This window comes from Triturus cristatus, chromosome 1_2, assembly GCF_964204655.1.
Source record: "Triturus cristatus chromosome 1_2, aTriCri1.1, whole genome shotgun sequence".
Taxonomy (NCBI): Eukaryota; Metazoa; Chordata; class Amphibia; order Caudata; family Salamandridae; genus Triturus; species Triturus cristatus.
This window is the reverse complement of record NC_140580.1, coordinates 214,918,736-214,939,155: the sequence shown is the minus strand read 5'-3', so window position 1 is coordinate 214,939,155 and position 20,420 is coordinate 214,918,736.

Genomic DNA, 20,420 nt, shown 5'->3' with positions numbered 1-20,420 from the left:
TTTGATTTTTTGTTTGTTTTTGGAATAATCTTTAATTCCAAAAGATACCTGTTTAGTTTTTTTTGTTTTAGTGTTCAGTTTTGAGAAAAACACCTAAAAAAATACAAAATCGTTGAAAAAATACAAAAAAAATATAAAAAAAAGTTCTTATCAGAACTACCTTATCTGGTTAAAAAAAACTATTATTGCATGGTAATGTCTGAAAGTTTGATTGAATATATGTGTAGAGCATGATTGACTGAAAGAATGCATTAGTACTATATGGTTAATTTATAGGGGCATATCTATGAGGAAGTGCTGTAGCGTGGCACCGCAAGCCCTTTGGCTGCACCGCGCTGCGGTACTTCCGAAGCACAGGGATGCGACATATTTATATGAATATGTTGCATCTCTGTGCTTCCCTCTGCATTTGCGCACAAACTGTAGCCGTGCGCTGGCGCAGGCACCCTTGCACCATGGTGCAAAGATGCCTGTGTCGTCGGGAGATTGTTTTTGTGCAGGAAGCGACACCTTCCTGTACAAAAACAATCACTAAAGGCATTTTTCTCCTTCAATGCGTGCTGTGGAATGCATGTCTAGGGTGGTGCAGCATTCACACGCATCTCCAGATTTACGATTACTTGTAAATCTTGAGATGTGTCTTGTTCCATGGGTGTTGTGTGGGAACATACACAGCAACACCCATGGAATGCCCCTTCAACACAAAGTGTTGTGTGTGAAGGGGCCATATTTATAAGGAGAGGACAAGCTAAAAGTGTTTGTGTTTTGGCACAGAGATTAGATAAGATCATGGTTTTGTTATCATAATTGCAGGAGTGGTCAGACAGCGACACTGTGATTGGGTACTACCTGGATTTTTGCAAGAGTGAATAAATAGTCTGCATGGGGTTAGGGGACTGCATATATTTTGTAAATTTAACTGTAGCGCAGCGTGTCTTAATGCCTGAGGTATTGTACAGGTGTATAGACTGTGACTGGATAGTGAGAGTGCTGGTAGTTGACAGGAGGGTGAGTTTATAAGTGCTTGTGCTTTGGCACAAAGATTAGATAAGGTGCTAGGATGTCTGTGTCGTGGGGAGATTGTTTTTGTGCAGGAAGGGACACCTTCCTGCACAAAAATAATCACTAAAGGCATTTTTGTCCTTCAATGAGTGCTGTGGAATGCAGCATGTATTGAAAGATGAAAAAACGAGGTGTACTTGTATTAGTAGCTAAGCCACTCTATAAATACATTACTAGTAATTGGAATGATTACAGTGCTGCAAGTAGAATACATGGTCAATTTAAGAGTACTGAGGTATTGGCGGAGTGATAGGATAAGAAGATACTGCTGGTATTGGCAGAGTAAAAGGATATGTATAGTGGTTGATAAGTGATGGAGAAGTATATGGAATAGACATGGGGATACCTAGAATGCATAGTTAGAGTGCTGTTAGTTAAAGGTAGGGTACGTTTATAAGTGCTTGTGTGTTAGCACAGAGATTAGAGAAAGATATGGTTCTGTTAGGATGATTGCAGGAGTGGACAGAGAGTGATAGTTTGATTGTGGCACTGCATGAATACCACCTGGCTTATTGCAAGGATGAATCAGTACTGTGCTGGAGGTTATGGGCCTCTATACATTGTGCACATTAGACTGTAGCACTGATTGTCTTAATGCTTGAATCGCTGCATGGATAGTGACTGGATACTTACACTGCTGGCACTTCACTGCAGAGAGACTTTATAAGTGCTTGTGTGTTGGCACAGAGATTAGATAAGGACATCCTTCTGACAGTATGATTGCAGGAGTGGATAGAGACTGACAGTCTGATTGGGGCACTACTTGAATACTACCTGGCTTATTCCAAGGGTGAATCAGTACTCTGCTGGGGCTTAGGGGCCTGCATACATTGCACACATTTCACTGTAGCACTATGTGTCTTAATGCCTGAAGCATTCTATAGGTGTATGCACAGTGACTAGATAGTAAGAGTGGTGGTAGTTGACAGGAGGGTGAGTTTTTAAGTGCTTGTCTGTTGGTAAAGAAATTAGATAAAGACATGCTTCTGTCAGGATGATTACAGGAGTGGGCAGAGAGTGACAGTCTGATTGGTGCACAGCATGAATACTGCCTGGCTTATTCCAAGGGTGAATCAGTAGTCTGCTGGGGGTTAGAGGCTGCATAGATTGTGCACATTTCACTGTACCACTGCTTGTCTTAATGCCTGAGTCGTTCTACAAATGCATGAATATGGAGAGGATAGTTAAAGTGCTGGTAGTTGACAGCAGTGAGAGTTTATAAGTGCTTGTGTGTTGGCACAGCGATTAGATAGGGACATGCTTCTGTCAGGATAACTGCAGGAGTAGACAGAGTCTGATAGACTGATTGGGGCACTGCATGAATACTACCTGGCTTATTGCAAGGGTGAATCAGTAGTCTGCTGGGGGTTACAGGCCTGCATACATTGCGCATATTTCACTGTACACTATATGTCTTAATGCCTGAAGCATTCTATAGGTGTATCCACAGTGACTAGATAGTAAGAGTGCTGGTAGTTGTCAGGAGGGTGAGTTTTTAAGTGCTTGTGTGTTGGCACAGCGATTAGATAAGGACATGCTTCTGTCAAGATGATTGCAGGAGTGGGCAGAGAGTGACAGTTTGCTTGTGGCACTGCATGAATACTACCTGGCTTATTGCAAGGATGAACCAGTACTGTGCTGGAGGTTACGGGCCTCTATACATTGTGCACATTAGACTGTAGCACTGCTTGTCTTAATGCTTGAATCGCTATACAAGTGCATGGATAGTGACTGAATACTTACACTGCTGGTACTTCCCTGCAGAGATCCTTTATAAGTGCTTGTGTGTTGGCACAGAGATTAGATAAGGACATCCTTCTGACAGTATGATTGCAGGAGTGGACAGAGACTGACAATCTGATTGGGGCACCAAATGAATACTACCTGCCTAATGGCAAGGGTGAATCAGTACTCTGATGGGGGTTAGGGGCCTGCATAGATTGCGACATTTGATTGTACACTGTGTGTCTTAATACCTGAGACATTCTACAAGTGCATGTATAGTGACTGCATACTTACACTGCTGGTAGTTGCCTGCAGAGAAAGTTTATAAGTGCTCATGTGTTGGCACAGAGATTAGATAAGGACATGGTTCTGTCAGTATGATTGCAGGAGTGGATAGAGACTGACAGTCTGATTGGGGCACTACTTGAATACCACCTGGCTTATTCCAAGGGTGAATCAGTACTCTGCTGGGGCTTAGGGCCCTGCATACATTGCGCACATTTCACTGTAGCACTATGTGTCTTAATGCCTGAAGCATTCTATAGGTGTATGCACAGTGACTAGATAGTGGTGGTAGTTGACAGGAGGGTGAGTTTTTAAGTGCTTGTGTGTTGGCACAGAAATTAGATAAAGACATGCTTCTGTCAGGATGATTACAGGAGTGGGCAGAGAGTGACAGTCTGATTGGCGCACAGCATGAATACTACCTGGCTTATTGTAAGCGTGAATCAGTAGTCTGCAGGGGGATAGGAGCCTGCATACATGGCGCACATTTCACTATAGCACTAGGTGTCTTAATGCCTGAAGCATTCTACAGGTGTATGCACAGTGACTAGATAGTAAGAGTGCTGGTAGTTGTCAGGAGTGTGAGTTTTTAAGTGCTTGTGTGTTGGCACAGCGATTAGATAAGGATATGCTTCTGTCAGGATAAATGCAGGAGTGGAGAGAGACTGACAGGCTGATTGGGGCACTACATGAATACTACCTGGCTTATTGTAAGCGCGAATCAGTAGTCTGCAGGGGGTTAGGAGCCTGCATACATTGCGCACGTTTCACTGTAGCACTAGGTGTCTTAATGCCTGAAGCATTCTACAGGTGTATGCACAGTGAGTAGATAGTAAGAGTGCTGGTAGTTGTCAGGAGGGTGAGTTTTTAAGTGCTTGTGTGTTGGCACAATGATTAGATAAGGACATGTTTCTGTCAGGATAATTTCAGGACTTGAAAGAAACTGATAGGCTGATTGGGGCACTGCATGAATACTACCTGGCTTATTGCAAGGGTGAATAAGTAGTCTGCTGGGAGTTATGGGCCTACATAGATTGTGCACATTTGACTGTAGCACCACTTGTCTTAATGCCTGAGTCATTCTACAAGTGCATGAATACTGAGGGAATAGTTAGAGTGGTGGTAGTTGACAGCAGATAGACTTTATAAGTGCTTGTGTGTTGCCACAGAAATTAGATAAGGACATGCTTGTATCAGGATGATTGGAGGAGTGGACAGAGAATGACAGGTTGATTGGGGTACTATATGAATACTATCTGGCTTATTGAAAGAGTGATTCAGTAGTCTGCTAGAGGTTACGAGCCTGCATAGATTGCGCACATTTGATTGTAGCACTGCTTGTCTTAAAGCCTGAGTCGCTGTACAAGTCCATGGATAGTGACTGAATACTTACACTGCTGGTAGCTGACTGCAGGGAGAGTTTATAACTTCATGTGTGTTGGCACAGAGATTCGATAAGGATATGCTTCTGTCAGGATGATTGCAGTAGTGAACAGAGGGTGACAGTCTGATTAGGGCACCAAATGAATACTACCTGCCTTATAGCAAGGGTGAATCACTACTGTGCTGGGTGTTAGGGATCTGCATACATTGCGCACATTTGACTGAAGCACTTCGTGTCTTAATAACTGAGTCATTGTGTACATTTAGAATTAGGATCTGTAAAAGAGAAGAAAAAATACAGTTATAAAATATAATCTTATAATTTTTACAGCACTATATAATTTTACCATTATATAACTTATTTAGTTTGTCTTTTTTGCTGTTGTCAGAATATATTGAATTTCACTATTAATAGTGATTTCAATGTTACTCATCACATAACAGCGGGCAAAAAAACCAACAATCAATAAGATTGTTTAAAAAAAACAAATCTGTGTCAAAAATATTTTAAACATAGTCAACTATCTCTGCACATTGCATATAAATAACATCCTCAATAATATAATATATAATGCAAGTCTCGTATATATAAAATGCTTCTTTCTACAACAATTTTGTCAATATAATATCAAAGAAGATAAACAATAATTCAATCAACATTTCTTTATAATTTCCATATACTCTAAATGATGTCACTAAAAATATTTGCTGACAGATTATCTCTGAAAAACCGCTTAATTTATAGTAATATCTTTCCTGTAGCCCAAATGGTATTCCTGAAATCCTTCATACTGAAATTGTCCAAAGTATTGGTATTAATACATATTAACATATTCCCAATAGGCCGAATTCATCAAAACCAACTTTGGCTTTAAAAATATTAGGTATGAATTTGGTAATTCCTTAGGGAAACGATATTTAAAAACCAAATGAGCATCATTACAATATGTCCATCCTTTATTGCATTTTAAATACACTGTGTAATGTCCAGATGTTGTAGAAGGTCCATCGTGGAAAATAATTGCTACTGCTACAAAGGTTCTTCCTGATATTGATGGTTGACTTGCTACAAAAATTTTAATTAAAGTTTCCAATTTTCTTCCATCAGCTGTACAACATTGTAACATTAAAATTATATATTCTCCAAATCTTTCTATAAATAATGTTCATAACATTTCTGGTTTGCATTGGCTACACTCCATGTTTTGATTTGCTGCTTTAACTAATTTGTTGAAAGACACTGTTTTTCAGTCTGGTATTGTAAAATATATGAATCTCTCAGTGTCTATGTTAGTGGTAGAAGTAAATCTACAATTTTCACATTCATGTTGCCATTTATAACGAAGTCCAAATAGATTTTTAATTTCTATTCCTTCATCTTCCAATACTGCAAGCATATACATTAGAAATTCCTGAGCATCTTGTTGGACATTCTGTGTAAATTGTGTAGAACCACTACATATATCCAGAAGATTCCGAAAATCAGAAACACTTTGGATTTTACTTTTATCAGTTTTCAATTTTTCAAATATAGAATGCAACAAAGAACAAAACCATTTTTCTCGATGCTCCATAATTTGCTGTTGCAGATATTCTAAAGAAAATGCAACATTTACCACTACATTTGCATAGCAGTTGATACCTGAACTATTTTCTAATTGATATCCAACAATCTCTTCAATAGTCTCCTTGTTGTTTTTGCTTGGATTCTCAACATTATCTTGATTTTTTTTCTTTTCTTTAACTTCACTACAGATATTCTCATATCTTCATTTTCGACCAACTACACGCTTTTCATATACAGGATATTCACCTAAATTGGGAGCATATAGTCTTCTTAACCGATTATACTCTCTTACACAATTTGAATCTGCACTAATCTTTCTCTCATCAAAATCAATCAAATACAATCCAGATAAAGTTCTGACTCAGGACAAAGCAACATATGCCATACCCTCTTTAAATACAGTACTCCCAATGTTTACCAAAGCACTGTCTACACTTAAACCTTGAGATTTATGAATTGTCACGGCATATGCCAAAGAAAGAGGAAACTGTTTCCTACAAACATACAAATCTTTAACTAGCAAAAAACGAGCAGAACGACCAATTTGCTTTACTTCTTCAATCTGATCAAATTTGATTTTCAAAGATCCAATCCCATCTCTTTTTTGATAATTGACAAATTCAACCACTTTTCCCATTGCTCCATTTCTAAACCTTTTTCCACATTCAAATTACGCCGTAAAATGACCCAACAGTTTACACATACATATAAAAAAAAATCTAAACCAGCAGTTTAAGATATTGATTTTTCCAAATTATCCAATTTTGTTTGTAATTTTTCAGTTAAAATAATATCTAGTAACTCCTTCATGCTCTATTTTATCAATCGCTTCCATTTTTATTATTGGTTCATTTTTAAGCTTTAAAAGTTCTTCATTGAATGTAGAACACTCTCGCAGTGTTGGCATTAGGAAGATTACGTATTTTTTTCTGCAATTTTCTTGTATATTTTTTCAGGAATTATATTTTCATTTGCAAACAAGGTAGTAAGTAGCCGACTTTCCAAAGCTTGTTTGCCATGTTCTGTCAATACTCCAATTAATTCTTATATCTTGAAGAATAGTTCCATAATCTATATCATTTGCCTGTCGCATATTTTTAATAAGTTCTTTGTATTCAAAATATGACCAAATGTTAACATTTCCAATGCTTCCCAAAGACTTTCTGGTGTCTTCATGCAGAAGTGTTTTAAATACTGGTTGTCCTTTTACAGGAGTAAGTTGAAGGAGATCACCAAAAACTATGACATGCTTTCCTCCAAATAACACATCGTATTCCGTTTTAAAAATTTGCTGCATTCTTAAATGCACAAAGGCAAGCATTAAGTTTGAAACCATGCTCACCTCATCAATAATTAGAAGTTTCATTTTCTTTAGCACTCTTGAAACTTCATAACAAGCTTCTCCAGATAGCTTGTGATATTCCAATTTATTTTCATGCTCTACAGGTAGCATTAGTAAATAATGCAATGTAATTCCTTTAATGCCAACCCAGTTGGAGCAGTTACAACACAAGACAAACATGAGTCCATTGTTTTCTGTAGATAACGGTCAAAACTTTATTTAAGAAACTTTTTCCTGTACCAGCTTGACCACTAACATACACTCGGATAGGTTGAAATGATGTGCATGTGCATTCTTTCTTTCCCTTAAGAAAACCATGGTCGATCTGTTGTTTCACTTGCTGGTATATTTCTTTCTGTTCAATATTTAGTTGTTCTTCCAAGATTCCCAAGTCCATCATATCTTCTTGAGCTTGATGCATTGCTGTTTCCACTTCACTCATGGCGATAGCTGCTTCATTTTCAAAAATTGGTTCTCCTAGAGGATCCTGACTCAGTGGAGCAGAACTTTGGCTATCTTGAGAACTGTCTCTTGCAATCTCAGCTGCAATAGTAGCTTCTTGATCGATTTCTTCATTCAACATTTTGAGATAATTTGTAAAAACTGTGCATTCAATGCTATCTTTACATGCATTGAAAGAATTTTCATAGCACTCAAAACCTCCAAGTAATTCCAGTTCCGTACACCAAGGTTTGAAGAGTTGTAAAAGTGCTAAATAGTAAAATTCTCTTTTATCGGGAGTATCACAGCTCAGTTTTCTATGATTAATAAAATTTCCTTTAGTATGTTTCACCAAACATCCTTCTGAACCAATCACTGCATATTTTCCTTCATTTATATTCTCTTAAAACTGTTATATTGCAATACTTGGTAGAGACATATGTTCACAAGATGAGGACGTCTATTTGGGTAGTATGCATCCAACATGTTTGTTTTGACTATATCTGTGTTTTCCGGTTCATTTAATGCTAAATATTCAATTTCCTGTATAGATTTAAGTACTCGATTTCACGTTGCAGCAAGACCTAGACTAACCCAAATAATTCCTTTTGACTTTGAAAATAAACTTGCAGACGATAACGGATCCAAACATTCGTACGATCCAATTTCTCGATGTGACAGCATCTTCAAACTAAAGCTGTACAATTTCTTACTGAGAGTCTTCTCGTGGGAAATTTCTTCCCACATTTCTTTCAACTCCGTCTTTTCTGATTTTGTTATGTATGATGTTACATGCGGAGCCACAGCAATGGAATTATCCGCAACATACTGGATATCCATATTAGCATTCCACATTGACAGAATAACTGGATTATAATCATTTACATACTTCGATTCTTCACTTCTTCTCAAATTGTACGTATTTTTGGGAGATTTTCTAGTGATGGTATGTCTCACCGCTGACATGAAACTGTTCACTCTTCCTTTGGACATTACTGGACGTGGAAATCCAAAACGACATTTGGTATAAAACTTTTCCTTCGACTTGTATTTCCGTCGACATTATTTCCCACATCGATGACTTCGGAATCATAACTCTTGTTGCCTTAAGGTATTTTCTTCTGTTCGTTTAGGTATAGCACATGTAACATAATCTTCAATAAAAGATAAAACAGTGTCATCCGAATCAGTTCCAAATTTGGGTGCATCCTTGATCCATAGAAGCATATGTATATGAAGAGCACCTCTAGCTTGATACTCCTTTCTCCAAAAGAAATCAATAACTTCTCCAAGAGGAGGATTCTTTTTGTTGCAGATAAAAGACATCATAGCTTCAAACCTATGATTGAAATATCTGCATACATTTACAGGATCCAAAGAACACAATTCTCCAGGAGTCTTGAATTCAATGTTTTTAATGTTTGAATTTGCTTCTCGAAGAAATTGAAGTAAATCATTCCATGCGTATTCAGCACAGCTTAGTGTAACAAACCACGTTGAAGTTCCTAATAAGGGTGGGCGGAATTTGCGAAAGTGCCTTATGCAAAATATCGCGAAACGGTAAAAAATCTCTGCGATCACGCAAAATTTCGCGTGATCGCTGAGATTTTTGTGTGCTGATTAATGCGTTACTGAATTTGACCTTCAACTCGGGCACCTGCTTTATTTATATCTGTAAGACTTACAGATATAAATAAAGCAAGTGCCCGAGTTGAAGGTCAAATACAAGTGCTTCCTGTTGGGGTTTAATATTGGTGACAGGAGCATCGTGCCAGAATGAATCCTGCCCTGCCTGCATATTTACCCAAGAAGATGCCACCGTTTTGTGCAATACCTCTACTCAACTTGAGTACTTTCTACTGGCTAATCAGTAAGTGCTACCTCGTTGGGTAAATGTATAGTGCTTTTCCTACACTACAGCTGCGTAAAGGGCCAGAAGAGTTGTCTACAGCAACCATGTGTGTCTGTAACGTTGCCACAGCGCCGATGGGCGCCGGGGTCCCTCGAGTGAGCTCTCCATCATAGTGGGGGAAAGGGTGGGAAGACATTGCACACCACTGGTGTGTGGGCTGAAGCCAAACGGGCGGGGCTTCCATGCAGTTCACATGCCTCTTGTTTATAATGGGCCAGAGATCGATCAGAGCAGCAGATGAGGACGAGACAGAAGGAACCTCCTGGTGTCAGGAACTACACGGGGATTGTGCTCGAGAAACTCATGGGTGCACAGAGCTCCATCAAGGATTACAGCAAATTGTTGACAGTAGATATGGGGAGAAAGCACACCCGCCTAGGTGACAATTTCCGTTCCATCGCGGATCGCAGAAGTTTTGACATTTTCGCGTTCCGCGCGGAACGTGAAAATGTTGAATTTTCACAATTACCGCGAGCGGAACGGAAATTGTCGCCCACCCTTAGTTCCTAAATTCCTTAGCATGCATTTAAATTCTCCATGACGACGATACCAATACTCATTAGTACCACGCTGACATGCCATCAAATTAATCAGTTGAGATTCCAAATGATCATCTCTCTAATGTACTTTTTCCATAAATTCCTTTGCAGAAACATTTCGAAAATGTACTCCTGTTTTTAATATATGGTTGACTGCATATGAAAGTCCAGACAAGTCACTCTCAAACAAAAGATGAAATATATATGGGATACATTGTCGAAATCTAGGATCTTCTGCATACAATCTTGATGTCCGATATTCTGATGCAGGAATCTGTATTGATCGTTCGTCATATGGTCCACCTTTTCCAGTTGGGAACAGCTGGGGAAAACAACGAGCTTCCAAACTCTTTTCCCAAACATTCAAGGGATTCCCCTTCGCATTCTTCATTTGGAATAATTCAATAGTATTCCCCAACACTTCTTTAGAATGTAAAGGATGTACACTATAATGTTCATAAATTTCTTCACTTTTGGATATGTCACTTTCTTCAATTTGACCACTTGATATTTCACTATCATCCCCTAAAAGTATTTCTTCTTCTTCCACATACACATTTTTGTAGTTTTCATTATTCTTTATAAGATACAATGTTGCCTTTTTACACTTTCCTGACATCCACTAATTCCTGCCAGATTTTCTTACTCTTAGTAGGAACACCATTCAAAAGAATAATAAAGGGTTCACTTTCTTCTTTATCTACACCAATAGTTTCAATATTTTTCTTTAAATCTAGAGGTAAATATACAATGTTTCCTTTTAATCCTCTCTGTAAATCTTTGGGAGGCAATTTACCTGTTTTAAGCTCCATAAGAACAATAGCCTGAAACGGGTGCACAGATTGAATTAGAATACACTCATACATGTTTAAATCAATCAGTCCTTGAGGAATAGGTACCAACTCCAGATCATTTTGGACAGCTCTTCCTGGCATTTTATTATCATCTAATTTATTATAACAATATTTACAAATACGTTGATTAGTACCCAAATCAAAGCAATCCTCTACCAACAAATAAGTTGCAAATTCCTTCCACTTATCATTATTTTCTTTTTCACTTTTTAAATACAGATCAACAGTCCTAGTCTGATTCTTATAGTGAGTTCGTCGATAACAAATCCAAGTATAATTTGGCCATTCACACGAATTTACCTTAAACTTTGTAATTTCTTCTTCAAATTTCTCTGTACTAATCTTTTCCACGTTTTCTTCAATGCCTACTTCTACCCATGTCTCACTTTGTCTGCTCTCTTTTTCAGGACCAAAGTTACGAAACTCTATTTCATCACAAACTTTTTTTGCATCTGATACTGACCCATGCACAAGCGCACTGTTTAATTCATTTAAAAATATTGATGGACTTTTTGCGTGATAGAATCTTCTGACTAACTTCCCCATTTGAGAATGATGTACTGCTAACATTCTAAAATTATGAAAAACACTTTAACATACTTTTCTAGAAAGACAAGCCAGAGATGGACCTTGCAAACCAGTATTTTTTCTCACTCTGCAAGGATCTAGTCCTTGCAACATCTTAATCTTTTGTTTAAGACTTTTTTTTACTACACTCTCGTAAGAAATTCCGAAAATATCAATAGATTCCTGACGTATACTGCATATAATACTACAATCCCAAGGATACATTGGGGCATTAGTACGCCTCCCTAGAACTTCATCAGCTAACACTTCTTCAACATGTCTAGGAACCATTTTTTTTTTTTTCAACAGGACAACCGTTTTTAACCTCATAAGCACGACCAGAGGTATCAACTGCATGCAATAAACTATTGGTTTGAAAATAGCTTTCTTCATTAAAGAAAGGCTCTGAACTTGAACTGTGTTTCCATTCACCCAAAAAAATATCACAAAGGATAGTTCTCTTAATTATTCTCTTTTTTTAACTTTTAGCTTTCAGAAAACGTATTGGTTTATCCAGTGTTCGAATCCTGTTCAATACTAAAATGAATAATTTCCTTTTTATTTCAAAAGCCTTTTGAACAATAGTTTCAATCTGTTTCTTCTTTTTATAAAATGGTGGTCTTCTTTTATATTTCTTCACATCTTTCAACAAATTAAAGATAACTCTATTGTAAAACATTCTCTTTCTAATGTCTTCATACTGATTCTTTCTTCTTTTACTCTATATTGATTTATCTGAACATATTTTCTCAATAATTTCTTCTTTTTTCTTTTTATTCTTGTTAGTTATTGAGGCATTCTTTCTACTTTTCACATTATGCACACTGTTTCCAGCCTTTGAAAGTTTTTTAATAAATTCTTTGGTTCTCTTACCGGAAGACTTTTTCTTTTTTCCACATGTTGTAGTTCCTCTAATTTATTCTGTTGTGTTTCCTTCAAATAATATTCCTTTCTTTGTTGTTCCTTCTTTTGTGTTATTCTAGTCATTGTAAGTTTTTTTTATTGAAGATGAGCAATATCTGTTTAAAAATTAATATATATTTTTATTAAAATACATTTATAAAATATACTATTTTATTACTAAACAAAGACATTATGTCTAAAAATCATTTCATTGTTTTCTTTTAAAATCACTATCCATTTATTGCAAGACACAGGTACTAACTGGGTGATTGCAGAACTGAATAACTAGTATTTACGTGTTTAGAGGAGTGGATTAATATTGTATAGATGATTGTAATACTACATGTATTAGTTTCTGGGTCATTATATGAGTACATAGGTACTGACTGGATCATTTGAGTTCTGCAATGAAAGAGAATGGTGAATTTTTAAATCATTGTGTTTCTGCACAGTGATTAGTTAAGGACATGATTCTCTGTGGATGATTGCAGGAGTGGACACAGAGTGACAGTCTGAATGGGACACTAAATAAATACTACCTGGCTTATTATAGGGTGAATCAGTAGTCTGCTGGGGGTTAAAGGTCTGCATACATTGTGCACATTTGTCTGTACCACCACTTGTCTTAATGCCAGAGTCATTCTACAAATACATGGATAGTGACTGGATAGTTACACTGCTGGTAGTTGACAGCAGAGAGACTTTCTAAGTGCGTGTGTGTTCGCATAGAGATTAGATAAGAACATGCTTCTGTCAGGAAAATTGCAGGAGTGGACAGAGACTGATAGGCTGATTGGGGCACTGCATGAATACTACCTGGTTTGTTACAAGGGTGAATCAGTAGTCTGCTGGAGGTTACAGTCCTGCATACATTGCACACATTTCACTGTAGCACTATGTGGCTTAATGCCTGAGGCATTCTACAGGTGTATGGATAGTGACTAGATAGTGAGAGTGTTGGTAGTTGACAGGAGGGTGGGTTTTTAAGTGCTTGTGTGTTGGCACAGAAACTAGATAAGGACATGCTTGTGTCAAGATGATTACAGGAGTGGACAGAGAGTGACAGTCTGATTGGGGCACTGCATGAATACTACCTGACTTATTCCAAGAGTGAATCAGTAGTATGCTGGTGGTTAGAGGCCTGCATAGATTGCACACATTTGACTGTAGCACTGCTTGTCTAAATGCCTGAGTCACTCTACAAGTGCATGGATAGTGACTGAAAAGTTACACTGCTTGTCAATGACTGCAGGGAGAGTTTATAAGTGCTTGTAAGTTGGCACAGACATTAGATAAGGATATGGTTCTGTCAGCATGATTTCAGGAGTGGACAAAGAGTGACAGCCTAATTGGGGCACTACATAAATACTACCTGGCTTATTGTAAGGGTGAATCAGTAGTCTGCAGGGGATTGGGAGCCTGCATACATTGCACAAATTTCACTGTAGCACTATGTGTCTTAATGCCTGAGGCATTTTACAGGTATATGGACAGTGACTAGATAGTGAGAGTGCTGGTAGTAGATAGGAGGGTGAGTTTTTAAGTGCTTGTGTATTGGCACAGCGATTAGATAAGGACATGTTTCTGTCAGGATAATTGCAGGAGTGGACAGAGACTGTTAGGCTGATTGGGTCACTACATGAATACTACCTGGCTTATTGCAAGGGTGAATTAGTAGTCTGTTGGAGGTTACAGGCCTGCATACATTGCGCGCATTTCGCAGTAGCACTATGTGTCTTAATGCCTCAGGCATTCTATAGGTGTATGCACAGTGACTAGATAGTGAGAGTGCTGGTACTTGACAGGAGGGTGAGTTTTTAAGTGCTTATCTGTTGGCACAGAAATTAGATAAGGACATGCTTCTGTCAGGATAGTTGCAGGAGTGGGCAGAGAGTGACAGTCTGATTGGGGCACAGCATGAATACTACCTGGCTTATTCCAAGGGTGAATCAGTAGTCTGCTGGGGGTTAGAGGCCTGCATAGATTGTGCATATTTCACTGTACCACTGTTTGTCTTAATTCCTGAGTCATTCTACAAGTGCATGAATACGGAGAGGATAGTTAAAAAGTGGTGGTAGCAGGGAGAGTTTATAAGTGCCTGTGTGTTGGCACAGCGATTAGATAAGAACATGCTTCTGTCAGAATAATTGCAGAAGTAGACAGAGTCTGAGAGGCTGATTGGGGCACTGCATGAATACTACCTGGCGTATTGCAAGGGTGAATCAGTAGTCTGCTGGGGGTTACAGGCGTGCATACATTGTGCATATTTCACTGTACACTATGTGTCTTAATGCCTGAAGCATTCTATAGGTGTATGCACAGTGACCAGATAGTAAGAGTGGTGGTAGTTTACAGGAGGGTGAGTTTTTAAGTGCTTGTGTTTTGGCACAGAAATTAGATAAGGACATGCTTCTGTCAGGATGATTACAGGAGTGGGCAGAGAGCGACAGTCTGATTGGGGCATAGCATGAATACTACCTGGCTTATTCTAAGGGTCAATCAGTAGTTTGCTGGGGGTTAGAGGCCTACATAGATTGTGCACATTTCACTGTACCACTGCTTGTCTTAATGCCTTAGTCGTTCTACATGTGCATGAATACGGAGAGGATAGTTAAAGTGGTGGTAGTTGACAGCAGGGAAATGTGTTAGTACAGCGATTAGATAAGGACATGCTTCTGTCAGGATAATTGCAGGAGTAGACAGAGTCTGATAGGCTGATTGGGGCACTACATGAATCCTACCTGGATTATGCCAAGGGCGAATCAGTAGTCTGCTGGTGGTTAGAGGCCTGCATAGATTGCGCACATTTGACTATAGCACTGCTTGTCTTAATGCCTGAGTCACTCTTCAAGAGCATGGATAGTGACTGGAAAGTTACATTGCTTGTCATTCGCTACAGGGAGAGTTTATAAGTGATTGTATGTTGGCACAGACATTAGATAAGAATATGGTTCTGTCAGCATGATTGCAGGAGTGGACAAAGAGTGACAGCCTGATTGGGGCACTGCATAAATACTACCTGGCTTATTGCAAGGGTGCATCAGTAGTCTGCAGGGGGTTAGGAGCCGGCATATATTACACACATTTCACTGTAGCACTATGTGTATTAATGCTTGAGGCATTCTACAGGTATATGGACAGTGACTAGATAGTGAGAGTGCTGGTAGTTGACAGGAGGGTGAGTTTTTAAGTGTTTGTGCATTGGCACAGCAATTAGATAAGGACATGCTTCTTTCAGGATGATTACATGAGTGGGCAGAGAGTGGCAGTCTGTTTTTGGCACAGAATGAATACTACCTGGCTTATTGCAAGGGTGAATCAGTAGTCTGCTGGGGGTTAGAGGCCTACATAGATTGTGCACATTTCACTGTACCACTGCTTGTCTTAATGCCTGAAGCATTCTATAGGAGTATGCACAGTAACTAGATAGTAAGATTGGTGGTAGTTGACAGAAGGGTGAGTTTTTAAGTGCTTGTGTTTCAGCACAGAGAGTAGATACAGACATGGTGCTTTCAGGATGATAGGAGGATTGGACAGGGAATGACAGTGTGATTGCTTATCTGCATGGGTACTGTATGGATTTTTGCAGGAGTAAATCAGTAGTGTACAGGGGCTTAAAGCACCGCATAGATTGTGCATATTTACTTATATACTAACTACGAAATTTCACATTATAGAACCACAAAATCACTTCTCATACACTTATAAAATCACATTTTCATCTCCTTTGCAGTTCTCTAATATATTAGATACCTATCATTAATTTATATAAATATAATGTAAACAAAAACCTGACTCATGGCATACTAACTACTACATACCAGAAATAATAAAATGTACTGACTTTCTTTGCAGCTACATATTGTCCTTTAAATCTAAAAATATGCAACTTCATCAAACTGTACCTCTCAACAGACTTAATGAAGAACAGTAATAAAGAACATTTTTTTTATAAGGATTTTTAAAACTGCAGAAACTGTACCAACTAATAACAAATTCATAATTATTAACACCTTATATGATCATCTTGCAAACAGCAGAATTGTACCTCATTTTACCACACTATCTATAATAATGCAATATTTTTAAACTATACCTTTTTACACAGAGGAAATAATCATGCCTAATAAACTACACCTTATATGAATATTTTAGAAAATACACCTTCTTAGTACATAGTTAACCAATTAATAGTAAATAAAAGCCTTCATTCAACTATATATTCAAACACACTTACATATATATATTACTGTACATACTGCTTTTTAAGCAAACTTCAAATACAATAAAAAATAATCCCAATATACATCTGTGCATTTTATAATATATTTCAAACAACACAGTTTCATAAAAATGTCAAATCTTTTTTAAATTAACCTCTAAAATATGTAACTCACTTTTAAATAAATTTGTTGAATGAAAAATCTCACACACACACTCAGGATTTTCTTTTTCACACAGAAAATGTAGATCAACAAACTCTGCAAGGGTGAACCAGTTTTGGCAAATTTTCCCTTTATTTTTCCATACATATAGACATAAACAACAAATGGCATTGCTTCCCAGTGTTTTTCAAATTGCAAAACAAATTTCTATTGGTCGTAGTGAATAATGCTTTTCAACTGACATCTTCACCCCTTGTCCTTAATGTCAGTTTCCGTAGCAACAGGTCATGCAACATTCGACTTAGCTGCCAAGTCACAAGTTCACCACACAATGTTACAAATGACAACAGCAGGCGTGGTTGGCTTTGCAATGCTTGCCCATATCCTCTCTGCTGTACTTTTCCAACATTTGTTAATAACCAATAAGAAACAAGCTTTCTAAACCAAGTGAAATGCACCCTATTTTTGAATGTAGAGTGTTGTTAAACTGCCAATCAAATCTCTACTTTCTTCAAAACAGCATCTTGTCCACCATTTTAGATAGATTTTATTCTTCCACCTGCCTACCTCAGCTGCAGACATTTTCTGATTACCCACAGAAATCCCTTCAAGATGCTTTCTGTGTGGATTATTGGACACAGCTATATCTTCTGGTGCAAAAGTTATGCTGAAAGCAGAGGTATTGACAAAGACCTAGCTTTGCAAAATGTAGACATTAAATGGATTGGACAGAGAGGATTAAAGTGGCACCAATTGATGCCATTGGTTAAATCCTTTTTGCATCTCCAACCATCTGACCTCATGATTGTGCACTGTGGTGGCAATGACCTAGGCACATTGACTGGGTTAGCTCTGGAAATGCTAATGAAAGACACCTTTGTAGAATTCATGTTGCTTTTTCCCCAAACTGCCTTTGTGTACTCTAACATATGCCAAAGACAGAAATGGAACAGGTTCAATCAATTTTGTCCACAGATTGAGAAAGCTAGAAAAACGTCAATAAAGCTGTTTCTGCTTATCTCAGAGATCATAGTATAGGGTCCATATACAACAACAATCTGCTTTTTAATATGGATGGCATCTACAGGACTCATGGTGTACATTTCACAGATAAGGGAAACAGAGTCCTTCTCAACAACTTAAGACTCTGCATTGGCACTTACATGTAGCTACAAAAATCTACCAATAAACACAAGGGCTCTTTTTAGAGCCATCTAATATCCTATAATAACAAGATTAGGGAGTGTAGAGGAAAAAGCCCTACACGGGCACTGGAGGTGGATACGCCCTCCAATTAGTTACCAAACATAAGGATCCACCTCAGGGAGGAAAACGAAAAACCTGGGTTCAAAAAACTGGGGTAGATGAGTGTGCGTGTCCCACAATGGTTGGACACACACTGAGTTGTTTAAATACCCCTCACACACCAAGAATGACCCATGGTGTCATGCTTCACCATAGGGGTCTTCCCGCCCCGCTGCGGGACGGGGCATGCTACGACCTGCGGCGACGCGGGAGCACTGACGATAAAGTGCTATGAGTAATGCAAAGGGAGGGTCTGGGGTAAGTGTTAATGTGAGATTAAAAAGGACCTGGCCCCTTAAGACAAAAAAACTTTAATATGTCAAGGGGGGGGGCTGGTACTAGTAAAAAGGTGGTGCGGAGATTCCCTACTCAATATGTGGTTACTCCTAGTACGTCAACATGTTTCGATGCAGAAACATCTTTTTTTTTTTTAAGTATTTATAGAGCGCGACTGATACCTTGCAGGCTTCCTGGCGCTGGAGAATACTCTGCTGAAGGATAGACCGGAGTAGTTAGCAGGTGGGCAGAATTTAGGGGAATAGCCAGGTCTTGATGCGCTTCCTAAATGGAAAAAGTTGTGAGATCTGGCGTATGTCAATAGGCAGACTGTTCCATAACTTGGCCGCTGCGACCCTGAAGGATCTGCCCCCGGTTCTGGCTTTGTTGAATCTGGGCACCTTTACCAGACGGGCTGATGATGATCGTAAGTCTCTGGTGGGAGTGTACCACAGGAACAAAGCTTGCAGGGGTCTGGGCCCGAGTCCATGCAGAGCCTTAAAGACGATGCAGAGGGACTTGAATGCCACACGCTGCTTTAAGGGTAGCCAATGTAGCTCGGCCAGGGCTGCTGTGGCCGAAGACCTTCTCGTCCAGCCAAGAGCCAGCTTGGCGGCGGCAGATTGAATTCTTTGAAGTCGGTCCATCAGCGTGACTGGAGATTCAAGGAGCAGGGAGTTACAATAGTCAATGCGACTGAGTATTGTGCATCTGACTATCGACGCCCGGGCTTGTGCTGGGAGGAGTGGCATGATTTTACGCAGGGAGCGTAGCAGGGCTGTGCAGATCCCCACTGTTTTTGCTACCTGAGTTTCCGTACTCGGCTTGTTATTGAGCATGGCTCCCAGGTTGCGGACCGAGGAGACTGGCAGAGGTTTATCCCTAGTCTCAGGTGGCCAGAATTCACTCGGAAAGGGGCGGGGTGTGTTGGTGGCCGCACAGAACAGAACCTCTGTTTTGGAGGAGTTGAATTGGAGGGAGTTTCTGTGGAGCCACCCAGCCGTCTCTCTTAAGCAGTCGTGGAAGGTGGTTAAAGGAATGGAGTCTTCTCCTTCCCAAGAGAGAATGAGCTGCGTGTCATCAGCGTAGTTGATCGTTTTTATCCCGAAAGACTTAACTAACGTGATCAACGGGATGAGGTACACGTTAAAAAGAATGGGGCTGATGGAGGAGCCCTGGGGAACTCCCTGAGGCACCGGTGCGAAGGTGGATTGGAATGGGGGAGGGAGACAGCCTGTCTCCTGTCCCACAGGTAGGAGTGAAACCAGAGCAGCGCTGTGCCATCCACGCCTGCCTCACCTAGTCTCTGCAGCAGCGTGCTGTGGTTGACCGTATCGAATGCGGCAGACAGGTCCAGCAGTATCAGTGCTACTGGCTGGCCCCTGTCTGCACGCATGCGAAGGTCTTCCATGGCTGTCAAGACCGCTGTTTCGGTGCCGTGGGCGGGACGGAATCCGAACTGATGATCGTCTAGAAAGTTGTTCTGTTCTAGATGACAGGAAAGGCAAGAACTGACCCATCGTTCAGCGACTTTCGCCAGAAATTGTAATAGCGAGATGGGTCGGTAGTTAGATAGACAGTCTGGACTCAGGGAGGGTTTTTTTAGGAGTGGGGTGACCAGCGCCTGTTTCCATGAGGTTGGGACATAACCACTGTGCAAGGACTGGTTACATATTTGGCGCATCGTGCCGAAAAGTTCAGTTCCAAAACTTTTCCAAATTTTAGGGGGCAGGGGGTCGAGTGGGGAGCCCGAGGTAATTCCAAGCGCCAGTCTTTCAAACTCGGAGACCGGGATAGGAGGAAATTCCCGTAATCTGGCCGTCAGGACGGAGCCTGGAGGCGTCAGGTTTTGAGAACTGGTACTGGATCCCTGA